Source organism: Diplotaxodon limnothrissa, linkage group LG18 (assembly GCF_057381915.1).
Source record: "Diplotaxodon limnothrissa isolate DT_005_m linkage group LG18, D_limnothrissa_male_GT1.1, whole genome shotgun sequence".
Lineage (NCBI taxonomy): Eukaryota > Metazoa > Chordata > Actinopteri > Cichliformes > Cichlidae > Diplotaxodon > Diplotaxodon limnothrissa.
Window position 1 is genome coordinate 40,005,001 of NC_140613.1, and position 24,633 is coordinate 40,029,633.

The window sequence follows — 24,633 nt, forward strand, 5'->3', positions numbered from 1 at the left end:
ATGAACAACGTACAGCAGAACATAGTTTTTCTGTGGCTGAACCACATTCATGTGATGTGTGCAGTCTTGTAAGCTAGCTAGCAGCTTGGTACGAGCATGAGAAAGAATCTGCATGCGAGTGTAGATGATCTTTCTGTGCATCTTCCAGAGGACTCACTGTGCTGCATGTTTATTTTTTTATGATTAGTTTTCTGCCTGACGACAGACAGGAAAGTGTGAAGACTTGCAACGAATGGCTGTGGGTCAGACTCAAACCTGGGTCGCTACTCTCCAGCTATAGAGTAGCGCTCCTACTTTAGCTCCATACTGTTTGTTTTTAAGACTTGCCAAAAGTGGGAGTGGGTTGCTTGGGTTGCAATTCTTCTCCTTTTGAACATTATGTGCTTTAGCAAATGAGGATGCAATACATGAAAACAAAGGGACCTCTAGTGGCTCTTAGATGAAGCGCTTAAGGTGTGTGCACTCCTTTAGGTGGCACCCCGGAACTGGAAAGTTGGGTGTTTGTTTCTTGTAATAAGTACACTGAGATTAGTAATTTGCAGATGTCAGTGGTATGGCAAAACAATAAAATTTCAGTTTTCCTGTTCAACGTTCCTTTAATATTATTAAACCACCTTTTGAAACTAATGAAAATGTAATAATAATAAACTATCAAAGTGTTTCCTGGAGGCCTTTTGGACAGTCAGCACCAATTGATCCCAGACACTGTGCTGTTTGCTTTGCAAAAATCAAAGCATTCTGGCTTAAAATCGTTAACTAGTTTAACTATGCCCTCTGCTTGCTGGTTTTACAGTCCTGATTGCTGTACTTTATGTCTGAAAGGAAAGAGAAGCACAGTGTACTGCAGTTCTAACACGTTTTGCTCAGATCTACAGATCAATGTACAATGTTTAAATAGCCTGTCTGAAATTAATGAATGGTGATTAATCCTTAATGAATGTTTCAAGAGCAGGGAGAGTGTATTTATTTTAGGTTTTCCAGAACTCACTTTTGAAGAAAAACATCTACTATCATGTTTTATATTTTAGATGTGAAAACATAACAGGCATACTGATTTATATATATTTTACTGAAAGTGAAAATGGCAAGAACATTCGGGAACTGTTTGAGCTTTATTATATAATCACGTAAAACCATTTAAGCCATTAAAAGCTGATGTGTTCTAAAAAAGTTCTAATAACTGCCATATATAATTCTCAGTATTAATTCAACATTAATAAACTCTTAGAAGGAAAAAGATAACAAAATTTCTTACCGCAGACTAGTCTGTGCATTCAAAGCAGTGGACGGAAATGTTACGTGTGTGGGAGCTGCAGGTATTTCCCAGTCACTGAAATATATCATCTTTGACCCCCCCAATCTTTCCATCTCTGTTTTAATCTCAGTCAGCTCTCACTTAGTCTAATCTTAATTAGCTCAAAGCAAATAGAATTAGTTCAGTATAAATGGATTTGTTTTCTGACACGCTGTGTCCCTGTAGCCAGATTTATCAAACGGCCACCGGACCACCGGGGCCTCGGCTTCCGACCACTGCACAATCCACACGTCACCTAACCCTATGGCGAGTGGACGTCCCACAAGGAGACCGGCCCATGTGTCTGGTTGAGCTCAGCCAAGCATAATCCATCTCCCCTTTTAGAAGCCAGTATCAAGTGGCACAAAGAGGAACTGCAGGTTTCACCATGTCTTAATTGGCTTCATTTTTCTGTTTTGAAGGTTGCCTCTTCATTTTTTTAAGTAGACAGAGAAAGTGTAATAAAAATAAGAGAACAAAATAAAACAGTTCCAACTCCGTAAAGATTTAATAGAGTGTTCCAAAGTCTTTCATCTTGAGTTTTAACTCACTGAAACTTTTATTTTATTTCTTTTTTTCTTGGCAGTTGTAAGCAACCGCTATCACGCCCCCACACGTTTTTGGTACTTTCCCTTGATGGTGACATCCCTGTGTTGTTGAAGATTTTGTGCTTCGCTGTTGTCCAAAATGAAATCTTTTGTTGTCTCATTTGTTCAGAGTGTTTTTATGGATACTTTAATCATCGTGAGGAGACTAACTTTTGTTTTCTCTTTTTGATAGCCTCTGGTTTTTAAGTAACAGAAAAAAATACTCTATGATTCCCCACTTTGTCATATTCTATGTATTGTCAAGTACAATCTGAAATATGAGAGCTAAGTATTTTTTTTTATGCTTTGGCCTTTTTGCAGTGACCGTTTTTATGATCTATTTAAGTTTGGTTTCTATGGTTTCCATTCAGTCGATGCATTCAAACAGACATGCATCAGGGATAAAAGATTCATATGAACTATATCACCTGTATGTTGTACAGTCCAGATCAAAAGTTGAAGACCACTTGAAAAATGGCTGACTCCCATTTACTCTACTCGAAACCTTGTAAAAGAAAAAAATATGATTTTGTGTCATTTTTCAAGTGGTCTCAAACTTTTGATCGAGACTGTATAACTAACAGATGCAGGGCTCTCAAAACCCTGACGTCCCGGGGCTAGCGATTTTTCCAGTCGGGCTACCAAAATCTATCTCTGCCCTGCCCGTCAGGCTGTCATAGGAAGGAAAAATATATGTCAATGCTTTTGCATTCTTTCAGAAATGTAGCTGGGTAATTATGTCCTTGGCATCGGTGAGCCACTGTCAATATGTGACATATTGAAATCGCGTTTGAATTTGCGCTTGTTTTTTTGCTTTCACTTTGCAATCGCGCGAACTGTGTATAGAGAGCGACAGCACTGATCTGTGAGTGATGATAATTTGTGCACCAATTCCTCTGACATCGTCTTATTAATCGTTAGCTTACTACGCAAACATGACAAGTGAAATCTCCCGCAGCTTAAACATGTGAGAGGTTGATCGCGCAGAGAATCGCTGAGCTTATGTGAGTGCGTGTGTAAAAGCAGCAGGATGTATATTTTAGTTCTGCTGAGCCAAATAAGACAGGTCAGGGTGAAGAAGTGACAGCCAAAGAAAAGCTTACCACAAAACGGAAAAGTTATGACAAATCAGACTATAAGGCAAAAAGAAAGTGCAGCTTTATGGTTTCATGGACAAAATAAAAAACACGCACAAGATAAGAAGTTGCAACGCGTGTTGCATAAGATTTTCAGGACGAGGACAGACATTTGTTTAGAACTCTTAAAGATGTCGAAGAAGCTCCTTTAATTCAAATTCTTTTGTTTTCATTCAAATGCCATTGTTTTTTTTAAAATTCTGTTGCTTACATTCAAACTCTGTTCTGTACATTCTAATTCCGTTGTTTTCATTCAAATTCTATTCATTTCATTCTAATTCTGTTCTTTTCATTGAAATTCCGTTGTTTTCATTCAAATGCTTTTGTTTTCATTCTAATTCTACTCTTTTTATTCAAATTCTACTTTTTCTAGAATTCTGTTGCTTTCATTCAAACTCTGTTCTATACATTCAAATTCCATTGTTTTCATTCAAATTCTACTGTTTGTTCTCAAATTCCGTTGTTTTCATTCAAATTCTACTGTTTGTTCTCAAATTCCGTTGTTTGTTTTCAAATTCCGTTGTTTTCATTCAAATTCTACTGTTTGTTCTCAAATTCTGTTGTTTTCATTCAAATTCCGTTGTTTTCATTCAAATGCTTTTGTTTTCATTCTAATTCTACTCTTTTTATTCAAATTCTACTTTTTCTAGAATTCTGTTGCTTTCATTCAAACTCTGTTCTATACATTCTAATTCCATTGTTTTCATTCAAATTCTACTGTTTATTCTCAAATTCCGTTGTTTTCATTCTAATTTCATTCAAATTCTGTTGTTTTCATTCTAATTTCATTCAAATTCTGTTGTTTTCATTCTAATTCCGTTGTTTGTTTTCAAATTCCGTTGTTTTCATTCAAATTCTACTGTTTGTTTTCAAATTCCGTTGTTTTCATTCTAATTTCATTCAAATTCTGTTGTTTTCATTCAAATTCTACTGTTTGTTTTCAAATTCCGTTGTTTTCATTCTAATTCCGTTGTTTGTTTTCAAATTCTGTTGCTTTCATTCAAATTCTATTGTTTGTTTTCAAATCCGTTGTTTTCATTCTAATTCCGTTGTTTGTTTTCAAATTCCGTTGTTTTCATTCAAATTCTACTGTTTGTTCTCAAATTCCGTTGTTTTCATTCTAATTCCGTTGTTTGTTTTCAAATTCTGTTGTTTTCATTCAAATTCTACTGTTTGTTTTCAAATTCCGTTGTTTTCATTCTAATTTCATTCAAATTCTGTTGTTTTCATTCAAATTCTACTGTTTGTTTTCAAATTCCGTTGTTTTCATTCTAATTTCATTCAAATTCTGTTGTTTTCATTCAAATTCTACTGTTTGTTTTCAAATTCCGTTGTTTTCATTCTAATTTCGTTCAAATTCTGTTGTTTTCATTCAAATTCCGTGGTTTGTTTTCAAATTCTGTTGCTTTCATTCAAACTCTGTTCTATACATTCTAATTCCATTGTTTTCATTCAAATTCTACTGTTTGTTTTCAAATTCCGTTGTTTTCATTCTAATTTCGTTCAAATTCTGTTGTTTTCATGCAAATTCTTTGGTTTTTGATCAAATTCTGTTCTTTTAAGCAATTACTTTGGTGCTCCTCCACCTCCAAAGAAATGTCAGGAGTCCGAACCACAAAAGAAGCACGTGTTCTCGGAAAAGTGGTTGCAGGAGGTGAGCTGGCTTCAAACAAATGAACGCACAGAGATGTGGTGCAGAATGTGCATCTTTCCCAGAACAAACACCAATTGCAAATAACATACTAAAAATAAACCTGAAAAATCTGTTTAGAACTATGTTGCAAAGAGTGAACTATCACTGGCACAATTTAGCAGTCTTTGCAAACTTCAAAAAGCAAATGGCCTAGATCTTGGTTCCACTTGCCTCTTACCCCTGACTTCAGTGGAAATTTCAAATTCAGGATCTGACACAGACTGATTCATGTTCTACACAGTTCTTACAAGTTCATAGAAATTTCTGTTCAATTAGAACCAAGTATTTGAGTTGATGATTGTAATTTTTATACAATGTTATAATTTGTGTTTCAACAATTTTTTGATTAATGTTTTGTTTCCGTTACAATATTATACTTTAATGTATAATATTGTAACGGAAACAAAACATCAATCAAAAAATTGCTCTCTTTTTTATTCAGGCTACTTAAATTTATTTTGGGCTACCAAAAACTGAAGAGTCCCTGCCCGAAGGGCTACCAGGGACTTTGAAATTTTGCGAGCCCTGAGGTGATATAATGCAAACCATCTCATTGTTATAAAACATATTCAGATAACTTTAAACCCACTAACGTTTTAAAACTTAAATGTATTATCATGTGAAAGCCGTCTTCTAACATTCTGGCGAGGCTAAAAAGCTCTGTTTACTTTGTAAAGTGGATACTTCAAGGCCTCCTCAGAAATCAGCCCCTCTTTGGTGCAGCTAGAGGACAGGCATGAAGGACAACCTCCATGTGTTCATACTGGAATAATGATCAGGAAATTAACGCTGTGTCTCTCCTTCAGACCCTTTCTCTGTCAGCTCGTGCTCTCTTTAGCAGTCGTTTATTACTGCTAAGTTTGGGGAATTCAGAATCAACAGCTCCAAAGTAATTTCTGCTTATCGCCGTGCCCTCTGGTGCCGAACTCTGCGATGATTGTTATCATGGTCTCAGTGGAACACAGTTTAGAGAGAGAGAATACACTTGTGGCATTGTGACCTTGGGGAGAGTCATCTGAGACACAAGCTGCATTTTTCAGTGAGATTTGGGATTTTGTTTTTAACCCTTTTTTAAATAGTGCTGTGGATGTGGGTGTTACACACACACACACACACACACACACACACACACACACACACACACACACACACACACACACACAGACAGACAGACAGACAGACAGACAGACAGACAGATCGATAGATAGATGTGTGTGTACATATATTTCTCTTCTGTTTAAACACCCTCAAGTTCAAACCGTTGTAGAAAAATCCGGTATTATAAAATGAAACCAATTTCAGAGTCACACTGCTAGCAATCGAAGATTTATGTAAATTTGTACAGGAGACATAGCACAGAGGAGATTGGCTGACAATGGTCTACAGCCAATCAGGACGCAGAACACCATTCGCTGTAAAAGAAAAAAAAAAGTATGCAAAATTTCAAAACACGAAATCCGCGAAATTGCGAGGCTGCGAGAGGTGAACCGCATTATAGCGAGGGGCCACTGTATTTTGGTTTTGCCTTTTTTTATTGGATAGTAAGTAGAGATGGACAGGAAATCAGGGAGAAAGAGAGGGGAAGACACGCTTTCTCCCTGTCCTATCCCCCAGTCATGTCTGTCCCGTTTGTAGCAACTGAAAATAAAATAAATTCATAATTATAATAAAGGTCAATCAAATGGACCAATATGGCAAGGCCATGATGATCCACTTGGTAAAATAAATCCGCTTAGCATCTTTCTTGGCCTTAAGACAACAATTCTGATGGCTAAAGATCCAAACGGGACACACAAAAAAAAAAAAAAAAAAAGACACTCTGCAAAGGGTCGGACTCAAACCGGAGTTTGTGGTTGCCTGCTCACACACTGAGGTAAACCGGTGCCCATGGCTATTATGTATATATGAATTGCTGCCATGAATGGACTGTGGTTGTTGTTTCTCACTGAGATTATTTTGTCTTTTTTCAAAAGGCAACCAAAATCCTAATCTCCATGCTTGTATGCATTGTCCATGCATGTACAGGATGATGGACTGTTGTTACATATTATTATTACATATTATTACTAGTATTACTACTTTTTCTCTGCTTCTAATTGCTTTTTCTTTTATCACAGTGATCCATTTGATTTGCCAATAGAGACGTAGCCCTTAGTGATGTTTCAGTTTTAACCCTATGAATTGGAGGTCCTTCTCTGTACCTCACCAAGGGCGCACAGACCAAAACGTTGTAACAGAACAAAAATAATGCTAAGCAGGACAGTGTGCGGAGGTTATATTATATATAGGTCCTTCATATTTGAAAGAAAAAGAAAATGTGGTCTTTGAGAACTGGGTCATAAAATGTTCAAAGCACATTAACTTATTATTTGAAAATAATCAGAAGAGTGCATTTTGGAGACAACAGTGAATGTCTGTGGTTGTCAGATTTGGTTGTGGGTGATTATAGTCAAACCAAGGTGCACAGTTAGAACAGAGCAATTAATTACCCATACTGTAGATGTCCGATAGGTATAAATTATTTACGCACACAGGAAGGTTTAGTTACCTGTACCTAGTTTAGAATATGAGATATAAGTCGAATCAAATATCACGGTGTTGCTATTAATAAACAATGGTTGTAGTTTTCAGGATATGACGAACTGAAGCTTCTCTGGGCTGCCCGAAGCCTGAATCTTTAAATCAGAATGTGACTTTGAGTGCACCATGATGCCTCATGCTGTCAATGTGCAGTATGTCCAGTACCTAAAACAGCAGCATGTACCATGTTTTATGAATTAACTCCATACCAGTTATTATAAGATCCTCATTTTTAACTGGCAAAGAGCAAGCCTTTTCTACTCTTCCTGTTTTTTTATTAATTAAATTCATTGTTTGGTTAGTATGAAAACAAATATTTGATCCCACTTTAAAAATGTCCACATTGCCACCTACAAATAATAAATATAACAGGAGTTGTTTTGAAAGATTGCAGTATGCAACACTGCCTGCAGATGATTTCAGAACCTTCCTCTTATTATATTAGACAGAAGGCTTAGAGACAGAAACTCTATAATCTGGACAAATCAACTATGTGCATAGTTGAATGCTACAAAGTAGATCAAATTGTTTTGCAACAGTGATAAACTGACCAGATAATATATTATTGTCACAGCAGTAGCTACAACGACAGACTGGTAATGCAGTTAGCAGCAGCTCTAGCCTCAAAAGTCCCGGAGGGCCCCTGCGACTCTATTGCAGCTCCAGTTTAACACTCAGCCCCTCATCTTATCCAGAAGCATCCTCCAATAAGATGAATGATTTTATTCCACCTCTGACACTTCGCTGCGACGTTATTGCCTGGAACAGAACAAAACCTCCCTGCTGGGTGCTAAAAACTGACAGTGTTATATTGCTGAAAAAAGGTTCCCCGCATGTTCCTTGAACTGCACCAGACAGACTGCTTTACTGAAATTTGTTTGCTTCTGTCACGTCTCATTAATCTTGATATCAAATTCATTTTTTAATTCTTAAAAACCCTTAAGAATTTTCTAATTCCATCAGTTGTGCTTGAATAAGCAGAAATCATTGCGACCTGAGGTGGAGTGAGATTTTACTGAATTTGATGCAATACACTCGACGTGCTAACGATACACATGTAAGGGAGATCTGTGACAGCCCCAAAGCACACTCTGAATTGTCGGTAATAACATTGGGGTGGTCTGTGCTCTGTCAGTAACCAAGGGAATCTTAAAATGCATTCAAACAGACATGCATCAGGGATAAAAGATTCATATGAACAGTTTATTCCAATTAATGCCCGAGTCACATCTTTTAGTAGCTCTTTTACATCTGTGTTTACTTTATTGGGAAAACAAAGTGCAGTCCCCCAGATCAAAATATGTTTTATAACAATGAGATGGTTTGTATTATATCACCTGTATGTTATACAGTCCAGATCAAAAGTTGAAGACCACTTGAAAAATGTCTGACTCCCATTTCTTCTCGTTTCATGTTGAAACTCTACTTGAAACCTTGTAAAAGAAGAAAAAAAGATTTTGTGCCATTTTTCAAGTGGTCTCAAACTTTTGATCTGGACTTTATAACTAACAGGTGATATAATGCAAAAACCCTTAAGAATTTTCTAATTCCATCAGTTGTGCTTGAATAAGCAGAAATCATTGCGACCTGAGGTGGAGTGAGATTTTACTGAATTTAATGCAATACACTCAACGTGCTAACGATACACATGTAAGGGAGATCTGTGACAGCCCCAAAGCACACTCTGAATTGTCGGTAATAACATTGGGTGGTCTGTGCTCTGTCAGTAACCAAGGGAATGTTAAAATGCTTCGTGTTGTAATTCTCTGTGGTGCTGCTATCCATTAGTTTATGCTGGCATGAAAGTTACTGCTTTCAAAATGCTTAAGATAAGGGCTACTTAAATTAAATTCTAAAGGCACTAAAACTCCTTTAAACTAAATGGTACTGCAAATCTGCATTCAGAGGAGGTAAACTAATAATGCAGCCTAATCAGATTACTTTGATTCATTTTGATGCTGGTAGGTGGCTACTTTTCTTCCTCTCCTCCACTCCCTTCATCTCCTCTCCAATTTTCTGTCTCAGCCTGCCTCCCTACTCCGTTTCCTCTTTTTTCTTTTTTCTTTCTTCCATTTTTCCTTTTTCTTTTGTTCTCCTGCCTCGTCTCTGCTGGGTGGCACTGTGTATGGTTAGAGGGAATACTGTGGTGGTCTCATTAATCCAGCTCTCATGGCAAACTAGTCCCCAGGGACAGAGAGCCCCCTTTTTAAAAAGTGCCCTGTCACACTCTGGCACATGATTTGCATTTAGGTTAAAACCAGTCGGGACTCTTAAATCTTATTTATGAGCCGAGGGAAGTCCCTCTTCACTGTGACATGAGGGCATCAGTTACTGTCAGGCCAAACAATTACAAACGCACAAATGCAGGCAAGCGCACACGCACACGCACACAGCTGAGTCATGGTGAAAGCATGAAGTGTTTTTGGTTTATAAACAGGTTAAAATCTGTATAGGGGTTGTGGCTATTATCAAGCTTGCAAGAGCGTCCTTTGCCAGCAATCAGTGTAATGGGCTGTCCGACGAAGAAGGCGCACACTCACAGAGCACAAGGTGAAGTGCTGTATTGTAATCTTATGCGTGTACAGAGTGTGCACAAAATATCAATGGCGTCAGCTCATTCAATGAATAGTTTAAGGCAGGTAAGTGTTTATAGAGAGAGCCTTTCAGGCATACATATGAAATCCTTCCAGTGATAGAAGAAGAACTTTACTCTTTACTGGGACTAATTAACCCTTTAAAATCATTATCAGTGATTAACCCTATCCATTATCCTTGCACATAAGAATATGACATTTTTATTTGTATTTTATATTACTTACTACTACTAATAATGGATTGGATTGATATAGCGCTTTTCAAGGCACCCAAAGCGCTTTACAATTCCATTATTCATTCATGCTCACATTCACACACTGGTGGAGGCAGCTACAGTTGTAGCCACAGCTGCCCTGGGGCATACCCTCCAAAAAATAAAATAAATAAATAAATAAAAACTTTTTCAAGCAACAAATAAAACAGAGCGCTACAAATCTAACTGAAAAGTAAACAGCCTCCAAATTAAATGAAAATAAAAAACTGGATTTGTGCAGGAAACAGAGACGAATCATTTATTTGTGTTTGCCCCACATTCAGAGATTGATGTGCCAGAATATACACTCATATGTTCTGAAACAGAACATATAAATGTATCGTTAAATGGATAGACCCACACTTAATGTTACAATCTGTTTTTTCCATTTAGCAAAAAATAATTCAATTCAGTCCTGTTTTGTTTATCTGTTGCCAAATCCGTCACCTCAAGGTGCCAAAGACCCGACAACAGAACAGCAATGTGATTGTCTTGTTGTATTTGTGTAGTTGATGTCTGATATATGGCATGGAATCCATTCACATACTTAAAGCATGCTGTTTATTATAGCTTGGCACTTGCTGAAGACCTATTCAACAAATCCAGTTGTGTTTGATATCCTCAGAAGCAACACTGCTTGCTCTTTTTGCACAATGCAGTAATTTATGTGTTCAACCTTCTGTGGCTGATTAACAGCCTAAATAAGTAAAAACTCGTAGCAATAATGCTAATTATGTAAAAATCAACCTGTATAACCCTGAAGACATCACCTAAGTAAATTTTCTCTGGCTTGGCAAAGCTGCTCCAGTGCCGCGGGACAGTCTGCAACTGCTCTTTGCAGGCTGCTAACTCTCCTAATTACTAGCTTATGTGTAAAAATTACTCTTCCCTTTTACCCTTTGGTTCTCTGCTTTTTTCTCTTTATGTTGAAACATGAAATGTGTGCAAAGATAGAACTTATATATACGTATACAGAATTTGAAGCCTTGAATCAGTGAGGTCCCATGATGTGCAGGTGCTAAAATTGTGTAAGGTGATACATGCCCCTGAAGTTTGGCAAGCTGTGCAAAAGCCTGTGATCAGCAGGAAAATCTGGCTTGCAGCTACGTCTCAGCCACTTATCAGCGTAATGCTCTAGTGTGGAATGTGGTTAGCCTGTGTTTATATAAAGCTCTCCACACATGGCTTTAAGTAGATTTAGTGCTGATAGCGCTGGGTGTTTCTAGCACTTTCGTGTTTTGCCAGTGCACTGCTGTGTAGCCTCCCCATGCTTTCCCAGTCCTTGTTCCTGTCCTACTGAGTGTTTTACTTTACTGTTTTCATCAATGAGTCCTGGGCTTATTCTTTTGATCACGCCTAATCCTCTTTATTATTTGCATATTGTGATTTCTCCCTGCAACAATCAGTCCTCCGCTGCACCAAACACTGTGGACTTTGATTAATTATGGAATGTTTGTTAATGGACTGGGTGCTTTCAGTTCATCCTCACTTTTTATTTCTGCTATGCATTACCATTGTGTTTGCTGCTCGGTTAAGTTCTTTATGGTATAAATTATTTGATAGCTTGTATAGCAGTAGAGCAAGCGTAATATATTTAGATAATAGATTTGTGCACTGTACTGGGTCATGCTAGCAATTAGCGTAATAGTCTATTTCAGAGGCATTGGTTTCCAAAGTAATCCATAAACAGGGTGAGGATGTGCACTGTGAACCATACTTTAAATGGTGGCAGTAAAGAGGACTTGATGTGCAAATTCCTAATAAGAATTTTAAATGGAAATAATGGCTCCAGCCAGCAATCATAAAAACTGTAATACAAAGACACAAAGTACACAAGTCTCAGTTTCTGTCAAGTGAAAGTCTCACATTTCTCCACTTGTCAAGTTTTCTTGATTTTGTGAGTTTTGTTTTTAGTTTTCAGACACTGGATTTTGGTTACAATTCAAAGGGTTTTATCCAGAGTTTGTTCATTTCTGAATTCTATTTATTTTCACGTAAATGTTATATAAATATACATTTCATTTGTTTTATATAACTGAATTTACATGTCATTCCCATTTTATTATGTGGCACAAGTTCAGCACAAGCTCTGCCTCCTGTTCTATTTTGGTAAGTTTAGGTACCACAAATAAGTAAATGGACTGATTCTAATATAGCGCTTTTCTACTCTCCTGCAGCACTCGAAGCGCTTTAAACGACAAATAAGTCAACAGATCTGCTGAGAGCTGAGTGTTCTGTTAGAATACAGTATGATATTATGGGGAATACGGGGATTTTAATGTATGGTTGTCAAGTCATTCAGTTGTAAATGTGGATTGTAAACTGATTTCATGGAGCTAATGAAGACTAGCCAGTAAGCTGAAATGTAATCCCTTATTCTTTTCTCTGTTAGGACTCTCATGTTAAAAGATTTCAGTTGAGTTTTTACTTACTTTACTTATGAGACTCTTGAATATGAAGAGTCAAAATAACTGGTAGTAGTTAAAGATGCTTTTGCGACAGAAACATGAAGCTGTGTGAGACATAAAGACAAAGAGTCTTCCAAATCAAATCAAATCACTTTTATTGTCACATCACATGTGCAGGCACACTGGCACAGCACATGCGAGTGAAATTCTTGTGTGCGAGCTTCACAAGCAACAGAGATGTGCAAACACAACAACACAAACGAGCAAAATACAAGAATGGCCAACCTGAAACTAATAAATATATGTACAATATATAATAGTGTATGCATTTCTGGATGTGTATACTAAATATTTTCCTACGTGCGTGCGTGCGTGCGTGTGTGTGTATACACATTTTTACAAATTAAATAGTAAAAAAAATAAAAATAAAATAATAATAATAATAATAAAATATATAAAATATACAGAGTTGAATATGTGCAAAACAAGTGGCATTTATATACAGTGTAGAGTGCATAATGTTGAAGTTCCAGTAGTGAAGCTGAGGTGTCTATGACGTGTTCAGCAGTCTGATGGCCTGATGGAAGAAGCTGTCTCTCAGTCTGCTGGTACGGGACCGGATGCTGCAGAACCTCCTTCCTGATGGAAGCAGTCTGAACAGTTTATGGCTGGGGTGACTGGAGTCCTTGATGATCCTCCCCGCTTTCCTCAGGCAGCGCTTCCTGTAGATGTCTTGGAGGGAGGGAAGCTCACCTCCAATTATCCGTTCAGAGCACCGCACTACTCGCTGGAGAGCTTTGCAGTTGTAGGCGGTGCTGTTGCCATACCAGGTGGTGATGCATCCAGTGAGGATGCTCTCAATGGCACAGTGATAGAAGGTCCTGAGGATGCGGGGGCTCATGCCGAATCTTTTCAGTCTCCTGAGAAAGAAGAGGCGCTGCTGCGCCTTCTTCACTGTTTTGTTTGTGTGTACTGACCACGTAAGATCCTCAGCCAGATGTACACCAAGGAACCGGAAGCTGCTCACTCTCTCCACAGCAGCGCCGTTGATGGTGATGGGGGTGTGTACTTCTCTGCACCTCCGGAAGTCCACTATCAACTCCTTTGTCTTTGCGACGTTGAGGGTGAGATGGTTGTCTTGACACCAGTGGGTCAGGGCGCTGACCTCCTCCCTGTAAGCCGTCTCATCACCGTTGGTGATAAGACCCACCACTGTAGTGTCGTCCGCAAACTTCACAATGATGTTGGAGCTGTTAGTGGCTGTGCAGTCGTAGGTGTAGAGTGAGTACAGGAGAGGGCTCAGTACACACCCCTGTGGAGCACCAGTGTTCAGTGTGATGGGGGATGAGGTGATGCTGCCCAGTCTGACCACCTGGCATCTGTCAGACAGGAAGCTAAGGATCCAGCTAGAGAGGGAGCTGCTCAGTCCTAGATCCTGCAGTTTCCTGTCCAGCTTCGAGGGAACGATGGTATTGAATGCTGAGCTGTAATCTACAAACAGCATTCTCACATACGTGTCTCTCTTCTCCAGGTGTGACAGGGCAGTATGTAGTGTCAGGGCTATGGCATCATCAGTGGACCTGTTGTGGCGGTATGCAAACTGTAGAGGGTCCAGTGAGTCGGGTAGTGCAGAGCAGATGAAGTCCCTGACCAGCTTCTCGAAGCATTTGCTTACGATGGGGGTCAGGGCTACAGGTCGCCAGTCGTTCAATGAGGAGATGGTGGAGGATTTGGGTACAGGGACGATGCACTGGAAAAAATGGCCCTCCAAAAACAAGAAAAAAAAACTTAATACAAGTTATTTTTTGCTTGAAATAAGTGAAAAAAATCTACCAATGGAACAAGTGAAAATTCTCTTGACAAGATTTCTTGAAATAAGACAGTGAATCAAGCCTTACGAGATCTTGAAATTAGCTGGAAAAACTCATTCTTAGCTATATTTTACTAGTGTTGTGAAGTTTTTGTGTCTCATAATAAGTTTGTGGTGCTCAAAAGTAGTATTTTCGCCTCAAAAAAAGCATTTTTTCTATAAACCTCCCAACATCATCCTCATTGTTTTCAGTGTATATAACTTGTTTTCAGTTCTAAAAACGTGACACCCATCTAGATTTAAGTCCAACACCTTACTTGAAATAAGATTAGAAATTGGCATTTCGAGACAAAATGTACTAAAGTTAGCATTCTTTTACTAGTATTAGGCAATCTCTTTTGTAATAATTCTCTATTTCTAGTGCATTTACCCCATATTCAAGACTTTTACCTACTGCTTATAAGACAAAAAAAAAAGAGAACTATAGACTTCAAAAGCAACAACTTTATTGATAAAACCCCATAAACAGAGGGGACTACATAAAAGAAAGCCATTTTGCAGTGACTTTTTCCCCTGCCCAATCTAACACTAAACACACCTGTAACATATGTGCATTGCACAGGCAAAGTACAGACAAACACTGCTAGGCTAAAACTCCTCAACCTGTAACGTTTATTATTACAAAGTGCTTTTAACATGAACATTTGACCACATTCTTCAAACAATACCATAAAATTATCATTAAGGATGCACAGTATTTGATTTTTCAGCTATATCTAATATTTTACAGTTGTACTAGCCAATACACAATAAAGCAATTCTTACTTTTATACCAAACTAGTCAGTCTCAGCTTAGTCAATTTACTCTTTCACAGTAGAGCCTATTTTCTGAATAGTCCTCTGTCTAAACTCAACATTAAAAAAAAAAAAATAAAAAAAAATAAATCTTAAAATTAACTAAAAGCGAGGCTGTCTCTGCACTGCACAAACCAAACACAAAATGCCGGCATGTTAGCCAATATTATTGTGCACCCTTAATTATAACACTGGACTAACCTGGCCAAACGAAAATCAATCACAACCAACATGGACTGTAGTAGCCGTGGAAGGAGAGAGGAAGTGCTTTCCTATAGTCCATCTGACCATATTGGCTTTACTGGCCAATAAAAGCAGTCCACTCAGCCATGCTCTTCTTGTAAGATGATGTGAGATCTCTCTCATGGATTTTGTCCAAGAGAACCTCCGTCTGTATGACGGAAAGCAGAGTGGCTACACACTTTGGGTATGTAAGGTGAAGGGTGTAATAGTAGGCCATAAGGTATAAAGCACCCTCGGTAACCAAGTCTTTTGGAAACGTGGTTATTGGCACATCTCCTACCGCTAGGATGCAGTTGGATGGACTCACAATCAGGACTGGGCAGGAGAGAGGACGTTTCATCAGATAGGTATTAGGGTCTTCTTGGTCCTTTAACACATAACACGGACATACTTTTGTAAGGATGATGCACTTTTGTTTCAAACACATAACTAAAGCTAAATTACAACAAAAGTTGAGGTTCTGAGAAAACACATCTGAAATTGCTACTTTTAATTATTCTCGATGGAATTACTGTTCACATCTGTCTAGCCTTCCTGAAAAACAGAAAACCAAGGCTACATTTAATTAGGTATCATTGAGGTGATAAAAATGTGCTACCACGTAATGCATCCATGTTTGTATTTACTGGTCACAGAGATCTAACCTGTGAGAACCCTCATTCCAAAAATGTGTTTTAGGTGCCTTTTGAAGGCTTAGAACATATAATATGTGAATATAAAATACTTTGGCACTCATCAGAAGAAGCATTTTTTTAATACTGTTGTCCCAAAAAGAACAAAAACAAAAAACAACTGCTACATTTTACACAACTCACCTCAAGGACATGCACCAGAGCCTCACTCGCATCACGTGCCCTCTTTGGAGGAGCAGAGGTGGATGGGAACAGTGATGGCAGCACATGTAGGATCTCAAGAGCCTGTTCAGCTATACAGAAGAAAGAATCATCATCTCATTACCACACTTAAACAAAATCCTCAAGATCAAAAAAAACAAAACAACAACAACAAATTTTTGGCCAGTGACCTTTTGTAGCGTTGAGTCTGTTTTCCCTGCGCATAACTAGTAAAGGTGCGGCTTTCAGCTCCTTCAAGAAGGAGAGGGGGGGTGGGGGATTAGGCCTTTAAAATTTCAAATTCTCCTCCTCCTGTCCTCAGTGACATTACTTTAAGCATGTTAAAGCAGTAGTCCGTAAAGAGCCAAACTATACTCTGATGACCAATAACACCAAAACATCATTGCTTACCTTTATCCATTCCCATTGGGGGCTTCAGCGTCTTTTTCCATACACCAAAAAAACTGCACCTTCTGGCAGAAATCTTGCCATCTTCCCTTCAGTTCATTGATGAAGTTGGCATTTTCTTTATCCAAAATGCGATGAAGCTCCTCCATCACCTATAAAATATTCAGCATACCAATACAAACATGTCAATGCATCACTGAGGAGCAAGAAGTTGGTATGATAAACATTGTTTGGCTTGAATCACATGGATTCAACAATGACTTACATGTCCAATGTCCTTGAAGCAAGGATATGCTTCTAGAACCTTTTTGTGTCTGTCCTCCTCGCGAATAGTATTTGAATCAATGAATGCTCTTCTGGCTGAAAATTCCAAATCCAGGAGCTGAGAGACATCCTGCTGGTTTGGGTTTTTTCTTTTAAACAAAGTTTGTAGGGTCTTGTAGTGTTTGGCCAAGGTTGCTGGACAGTGGGTGTCTGGACTGTTGATATCTGCAGGCTTGTTTGCTGCAAGACACAAAATTACATAAACAATGTCTCTCACTTTAAAAAAAAAATCTGTCATTAATTATGTCATTAAAATTACAAGTGTCCATAGACTATACTTTAATGGAGTTAAATCTTAAAAAAAAAAAAAATACAGCTCTGAACTTAACTATTAAATACTTATTCATTTTTCAAAATATTTACCATGTAAATGCCAATTTACATATGGTCATGCAATCATATACAATTATATGTAGGCACACAAGTGCACCCCTATAAAGATGTGCCCACACACACACACACAGCGGCAGTTGGATGGACTCACTATTAGGACTTGGCAGGGTAGAGGGTTCTCCTTAAGTAGGTTTTGTGCTTTCCTTTTTCCTTAAAGACATAGCAAAGAGATATTTTGTGTCAGGGTAATACACTTTAAAAATTAGTTTGGAACCTAAATTAAAAAACAGTTAAAAAGAGAAAAAAAAAGCCTCTAGTGAGGCACATTGTTTTTTAAAAACATTACTTTACATGATATACTGAGTGGTTAGAGACAGTGATGTTGCACAGACTTATACTATAAACACACCACAGTACCCAGCTCTTTAAATTTATAATATGCTGGCTTTTATTAATACCAATACTTTATTAACATTAATTTCCACAGAAATGTTAACAAACTGATGATAAAACAGGAAAAATGTGATGTAGTTATCATTTTCTGATGCCCATTTTAAAGCCTTTTACTTCCGTCATGTCAGGACTGCCATCTTGACTCAACATGCAGGTATATTTGTTTTATTTTTTTATGATGACCACACAGTTTGTAAATGTAAAGTTGAAACTCACCTTCTAACTCACTTGTTTTACTGGCCGACTCTGGGCTGCTCCTCCCTTCTGTGGACAGATCCAGAATGATTGTTGAGTCACTTGAATCCATTTCTTCTACGTCACTTGGCTGATCAAGACATCGCCTCTTGGCAGAGCTGCGAAGATTAGTCAGTTAATCAATTAGTTATCAACTATAAACTCAATCAATTCATATCTTTATTGTATAGCCATTTTCATATATACAAAGTGTAACACAAAGTGCTTCTTCCTTTCATGCTAAAACAGGTGAGGAAACTAAAAGCAGGTCACCAAATACTTGATTGATCACATTGGATCACTTCTTTCTTTCCTTAATAAAATGCCCAAACATGATTTTAGCTTTTTTGTTTGTCCTCTATCGTTGAAATTAAAATTGTCAGGTTGTGGACAAAAGAAGACTTTTGGGGAAAAACTTTCACAACTTTCAAACATCGTACTGACTAAACAACTTATCAATTAATGAGGAAAATGAATAACAGAATTATCATAGTTAAAATTATAATTAATTAGTTGCAGCCTTACCTCTTTGAATGTCTCCCATCTGGAGTGGCTTTTTGGGGGGATCTCACATTTTGCAGTCTTTTGTTTAGCTGTGTGTACACAGTAACCTGTATAGGACATTTAATACATTTTTCCAACCACTACTAAAATGTCCAACGTGAAACACTTTGGTATTGAAGTGGATGCATTTCACTTACCCATGTATTCTTGATGCCTTGGTCCTGTAGCATAGGGTAGTACTGCACTATTCTCTTTGCCATTGCTGTAATTTCTGGTTTTGATGGGTATCTATGCGATTCTCCATCCCCTTTTGCCCTCAGGATTGCAATCATACTAGTCATGGTGTTTCGGATGAGCCGACATCTGAGCTCCTTTGACATTTTGCAGCTGCGCTCTTCACCTTTCTTTGACAACTCAAAGTATTGTTGGCGGACTTGCTCAAGCTCAGTGTCAGTGTGCAATACATATTCTGGATAGAATAACTTCGCAACCTTTTCAGAACTTGTGCATTTTGAAGCAGTTGCATTTATAGTAGTGGATGTCTGTTGCTTGGGTGACTCATTAATGGAGGAGCTGGTTGAAGATTTTGAGTCATCTTGGCCAGATTCCTATAAAATAAATAATAATGAATAAAAGCAAAACGCAATTTGTGTGTGTGTGTGTGTGTGTGTGTGTGTGGAGAGGGGGGAATAGTGAAGAGCCATTCAACTCTGCCCGCGGTTAAACTAGTTGTAATCGGACAAAAACACGACGATGCCAATTTTAAGTGGTGGTGAGTGACTGAGAAACTGACCTCCAGTACATCCTGACAGGCACGCCAGACAGCTTTTCTCCGTAAAAAGTTCTCTGGGCCTGGGAAAAGATCCTGCAAGTCTTCACGAGACAGGGTGCCCATCATTCCCTCGCTGATGTTTGCAGCTATGAACACATTGGAAGAAAAACATAGCAAGATGAAATTATGCCCTACAAAGGAAACTGCATGAGAGATGAGACTATGAAAGTTGACACTTCATTAAAATTGTGTTGCTATTGCTAACTAGTTTAGTATAGAAATGTGGATACCTCATTGTCTGCTACTGTTTTTTGTATAGAGCTAATGATCAACATGCTAAAAAGACTGTACTTAAGTAAAAGTAGTGTTACTTCAAAATAAAATGAAGTAGAAGAAAAAAGTATTCTCCTCAAAAAAATTACTTAATTAAATTAAAAAATATATATCTGCTGGGCTAACTGCTGTGGAAAAATTCTGTTTACAGACAAATTGTCACACTACTTTAGTAGCATTGTTGACCTCATTTTTTATATATTGGACACTGAATTTTTATCCAGCTTTAGGTATTATTAAAGGAACTGAGCTTTTTGGAATGTAGTGGAGTACAGTTACTTCTTTACAAATCTACTCAAGTAAAAGTGTAAACTATAGTGCAGTAAAACTACTCTTAAGTACTTTTTTTCCCCAAAAGTTAATCAATTAAATGTAAATTGGTAAATGTTACTGAGAATTATCCACCTCTAAGGATGAATAAATACACTTGCATAAGTAAAACAAATAACTACAAATGTTCCTAAAATGAGGAAATGATCACATGAAATGGAAGGTAAAAAAATTACTTAAACATCATCAACGACATTATTTATAAAATAATGTAATTTGCACACTTCCGTGTTCATACACCTATGTAAAACATAAGTCCATTTAATCTGTTTAAAAATAAATTTGCATACATTACCCTTTAAAACCGACACTGTGACCTCATCCAGTCCTTCCATGCTGTTAGCCTACTTAGCACACTAGTTAGCTTTTTTTGGCGTTAGCTTGCCTCGTCCAGTCACTGTTCGGCTGCAACGTTACACAATATAAACACACCAAAACATTTAGAACTTTCGAAAGGAGTGTAATATGTACAAAAAATGAGCACTGTATAATACATTTTAACTTACTTCAAATGAAACGCGAATGCAAAGAACTCTGGGACAGTAGTGGCAGGCACGTGTCTACATGAACTTAAGATGTCCACCAGATCATTCACGACAGCCAGAAACGAAGTTCGTCTTCAATTTGCCTGACATTTCTTTGGCCCAAAAATCCTAAAAGGATGATTGATTGGTTTTTAAACTAAACAACTGTCTTTGTGCATTGCAAAATAACGTTAATTATTATAGGTTAATAAAAAAAATAATTTACTTTATCCCCCACATTTACGACAATTTAGCAGGCGCGTTTAACCATGGTAACGAGTTATTTTACGGCACAACTGCAGCCCGCGCTACCGAATGAAACATACTAGCTTCCAACATGACTTGGCGTTGCTTTATATGCTACGTGTTTGTAGCATTGAGTCTGAGACAACTTTTGAGTCACATTAATACCATGCACAGCCGCAGCCCTGACTTTCGCGTGGTGTGTGGAATTGATGGCTGTCCGAGTGAGTACAGAGTATATAACTTTCTACTATCACGTAAAGCGGACACACGCGCGTCACCTTCTCGGAGTGGAAGCGGATGAGGAGGATAGATCAACCCGCCACGGTTTACCTGGAGCAGGTGAAAGGACGGCCCCAATCAACCAAACTAACGCCAGTTCTTCAGTAACTGACGAGGGCTCAAGCATCCCCGCACTAACGGTAAGTTATTTTAACAAAAGCCAGAGAAACGAGCTGCAGAAGCTGTAACATAATGTTAGCATTTACTTTGGCTGATCCAAGTACGTCCATTAAATGTGTTGTTTTTGACAGACTCATGTTGTACTTTTATTTTAACAGTGATGAGTGTCGAACTAGTTGTTTCGCTAAATTAAGTAACTCACCTGAAACGTAAATGAGAGCTGTGGCAGAAACGCAAAGCTGCAGTCTTGTCAGACTGTTTTTTTTCCCAGTCATCCGTTCGTTCGCTCCGGTGAATGCATCCAAACTTTGCAGAAAGTCCTATTAGTTTAAAAAAAGTTGATATATTGTTGAAATACGTGTTGAAATCAGCTGGTAAAAGCCAGTCAGCTAACTGAATAGGTCGCTATCATGTTTACATATGTGTTCAAGGTCAATTTAAGCCATGTCCACACGTACACGGGTATTTTTGAAAACGGAGATTTTCCGTTTTCGTTTTAAAAAATAATCCCGTCCACACGTAAAGGCAGAAATGAAGGAAAACGCTGCTATGAACATGCCAAAGCAACAGGTGGCGCTAGATTCCTAACCGTGCAGAAATGTTGGCCAATCAGAAGTCTAGAAGCCTCGGTGGGAAAAAGTAAACAAAGCTGGGGCATAGAAGCAGAAGCAAGTGGTATGTGTGGAGGGACAGTAACTGTGTGTATATGTAAGCATTTAAACAGTGCAGAGAGTAGAAGTAACAGTATTGTAGAAATTCATTTCACCGAAATAATAACGTGGCGCACAGTGTGACGTCAAAAAATGAGCACACCTTTGACACTGCGTTTTCTCCATTTTTCTGTCCACATGTAAATGCAAAAACGGAGTTTTAGAAAATATCCACCCTGGCCGGAGTTTTTAAAAATCTCCGTTTTCAGTGACCAAAAACGGCGTTTACGTGTGGAGGAAAGGTGCAAACGCATAGAAAAATCTGCGTTTTCAAAAATACCCGAGTACGTGTGGACGTAGCCTAAGAGAATGACTATTAGGCAAAGCAAACCAAAATTACATGATTTGTTCAGAGTTACTGTCAAAAAAAAATTTAAACACACAAAAAAATACTCATCTTCACATTAATAAGAGCATTAAAGTCAATATTACTTTTATTGTCAGTATTGGTCTTTTTTTTTTAAAGGTGAAACTACTAAATATAACATATTTCAAATTGTCAGTAACTTGTCCGACAGTAAATAACTGACATAACTAATTACTTTCATACAAACCAATCAGTAAGTTATTTTGTATATTTTTTAAATGAGTAATCAGTTATAAATAACTATTTGCATTTCTGAAGTAACAGTAAGACTACTGACAACATTAACTGTTACTTTTTTTTCTAAAACTATCTTTTGTTTTTCTTTTCTTTACCTTTTTTTCCTTAGTAACTCAGGAGGTTATGTTTTTGGTGGCATTTGTCTGACTGTTAGCAAAATAACTCAAAGTTATGGACAGATTTTAAATTTTCAGGAAATGTCACAAATGGGCCAATAAACAAGTAATTCAATTTTGGGGGTGATCAGGCATGATCAAGGAATTTAAACTATACTGTACTGAACTCTCCATGTGCTTTGCTAGTCTTATTAATCTATTATCAAGTACTGCTTTGTTTGTCATTTTAGTTGTCATTTTAAAAGCTCAAATTAAAGACATCAGTCAGTAAAAATACATCTACCTTGTACCTTATGGGCATGAATCTAGCTAACTAATGAATGCAATATTGTTTGGTGATTGCTACCTATCAATGCAATTATTTATTTCTGTTTTAATAGATATGTTTTTGTTATTCTGTTTCAGAGTGGATTTCAAGAAGATGGAGAGGGTCACCTGAATCTTGACATTTATAAACATGCAACTGCATTTCTTCTTCAAGCCAAGGAAACCCATCGACTGACACAGGTAATTTATGCCATTAATTTTCCATTGAATTGTATTTCATTGTTAGAGAACCTAAAAGCAATATGCTTAACTTATGCTTAACAGTGCTCAAGCTATAACTTGGGCACTGTTCAGACCTGGCATCTTGAATGATCTGATCATAAATGGACAGCTATAGGTATGTGAGTGAAACACCTGACATTCGAATGTGTCTCCATGTACTTCATGGGTGACCACTCAGATCTCACTCCCCCACTATATATGGAAATAGACATGTATGTTGCATCCAAAATCTGCCTATCACTATATTTCCTTAGCATGAGCTAAGAATAGAGACAACATAATACACACAACACAAATTTTCAATTTGCATTTCCACCTATGATCCGATTTCTCAAAATGCATTATAATTAAGTGAAAACAAGGTTTTAACGTTGCATAAGGCAATATTATTCTTTACAAAAAAAATTGGGTGGTGGGGGTAACTTATTTTGCTCATTGCATCTCACTAACTTTATGTAACTGAAGGTTTCATTTTTCAAAAATTGTGTCTCTGTGAGTTTGCATGTTGACTGTGTTCTCATATGAATTTTGTAATTAAGGATTTTCCTTTGTTTTTTCCTCTTCCACAGAGAGCTGTTAACCACATCGTGAGTGGAATCCAGCAATATCAGGCCGTATTATTGGAGCACCTAAAACAACAAATGAGTGACATGATTGAGAGACATTCTGGGGACCTGGATCAACTAAAGAGTGATGGAGTGGGGGTATTTGACCAGTTTGTTGACCCTTTCACTCAAATTGCTTCCACCCATTTGCAGGACAAGACCATCAAAGAACTGTTAAAACCAGTTGAACCAGAGATTATTGTCACAAAACAAACAGTCTGTTATTCGAAGCGTGGAGACTCCAGAGTTCTTGCCATTAAAGACCATTGTTTTCATTACATACTGTTGGTGAAAAGTTTGGAGCAACTGCTATCACATCCAAGAATGCTTGCAATGATTGATGAGAGGCCAAAGCCATGCAAGGATGGCTTTCTTCATGATTTCATTGATGGAGACATTTTTAAGTGGCACCCACTGTTTATTAAAGTCCCTACAGCATTACAGTTGATTTTATATACAGATGAAATTGAACTATGCAATCCTCTTGGATCTCGGGCAAACAAGAACAAGCTGTTATTGATTTATTACACCTTAGGTAACATCAGCCCTAAGTACAGATCAAGACTTCCTGCTATTCGTCTGCTTGCCATGGAAAAATCAAAAGATCTTTCCCGTTGTGGTATAGATGAGATATTTGAGAGGATTAACCGTGACTTAATTGAGCTGTGTGATGGTGTCCAAGTTGTCACTGCAAGTGGTGAGAGGACAATTCATGGGGCACTCATATCTGTGTGTGGAGACACTCTAGCTCAGCATGAAGTGGCTGGATTTAAGGAAGGAGTGGGTTTTGCCTACAGTAAATGCAGGCACTGCGAATGCCACTTTGAAGACATGCAGGAAAAATTTAATGAAGATTTTTTTGTTAAAAGGACCATGGCCAGTCATAACAGGCAATGTAATGA

The 24,633-nt window shown here is 37.8% G+C and overlaps 1 protein-coding gene and 1 pseudogene across 3 annotated transcripts in view; one reads left to right on the plus strand and one right to left on the minus strand.

Moving 5' to 3' along the window:
* astn1 (astrotactin 1) overlaps positions 1-24,633 on the plus strand; it is a 482,098-nt gene that overhangs the window by 97,860 nt on the left and 359,605 nt on the right. The window lies entirely within an intron of this gene.
* On the minus strand, positions 15,510-20,313 carry LOC146614170 (uncharacterized; annotated as a pseudogene).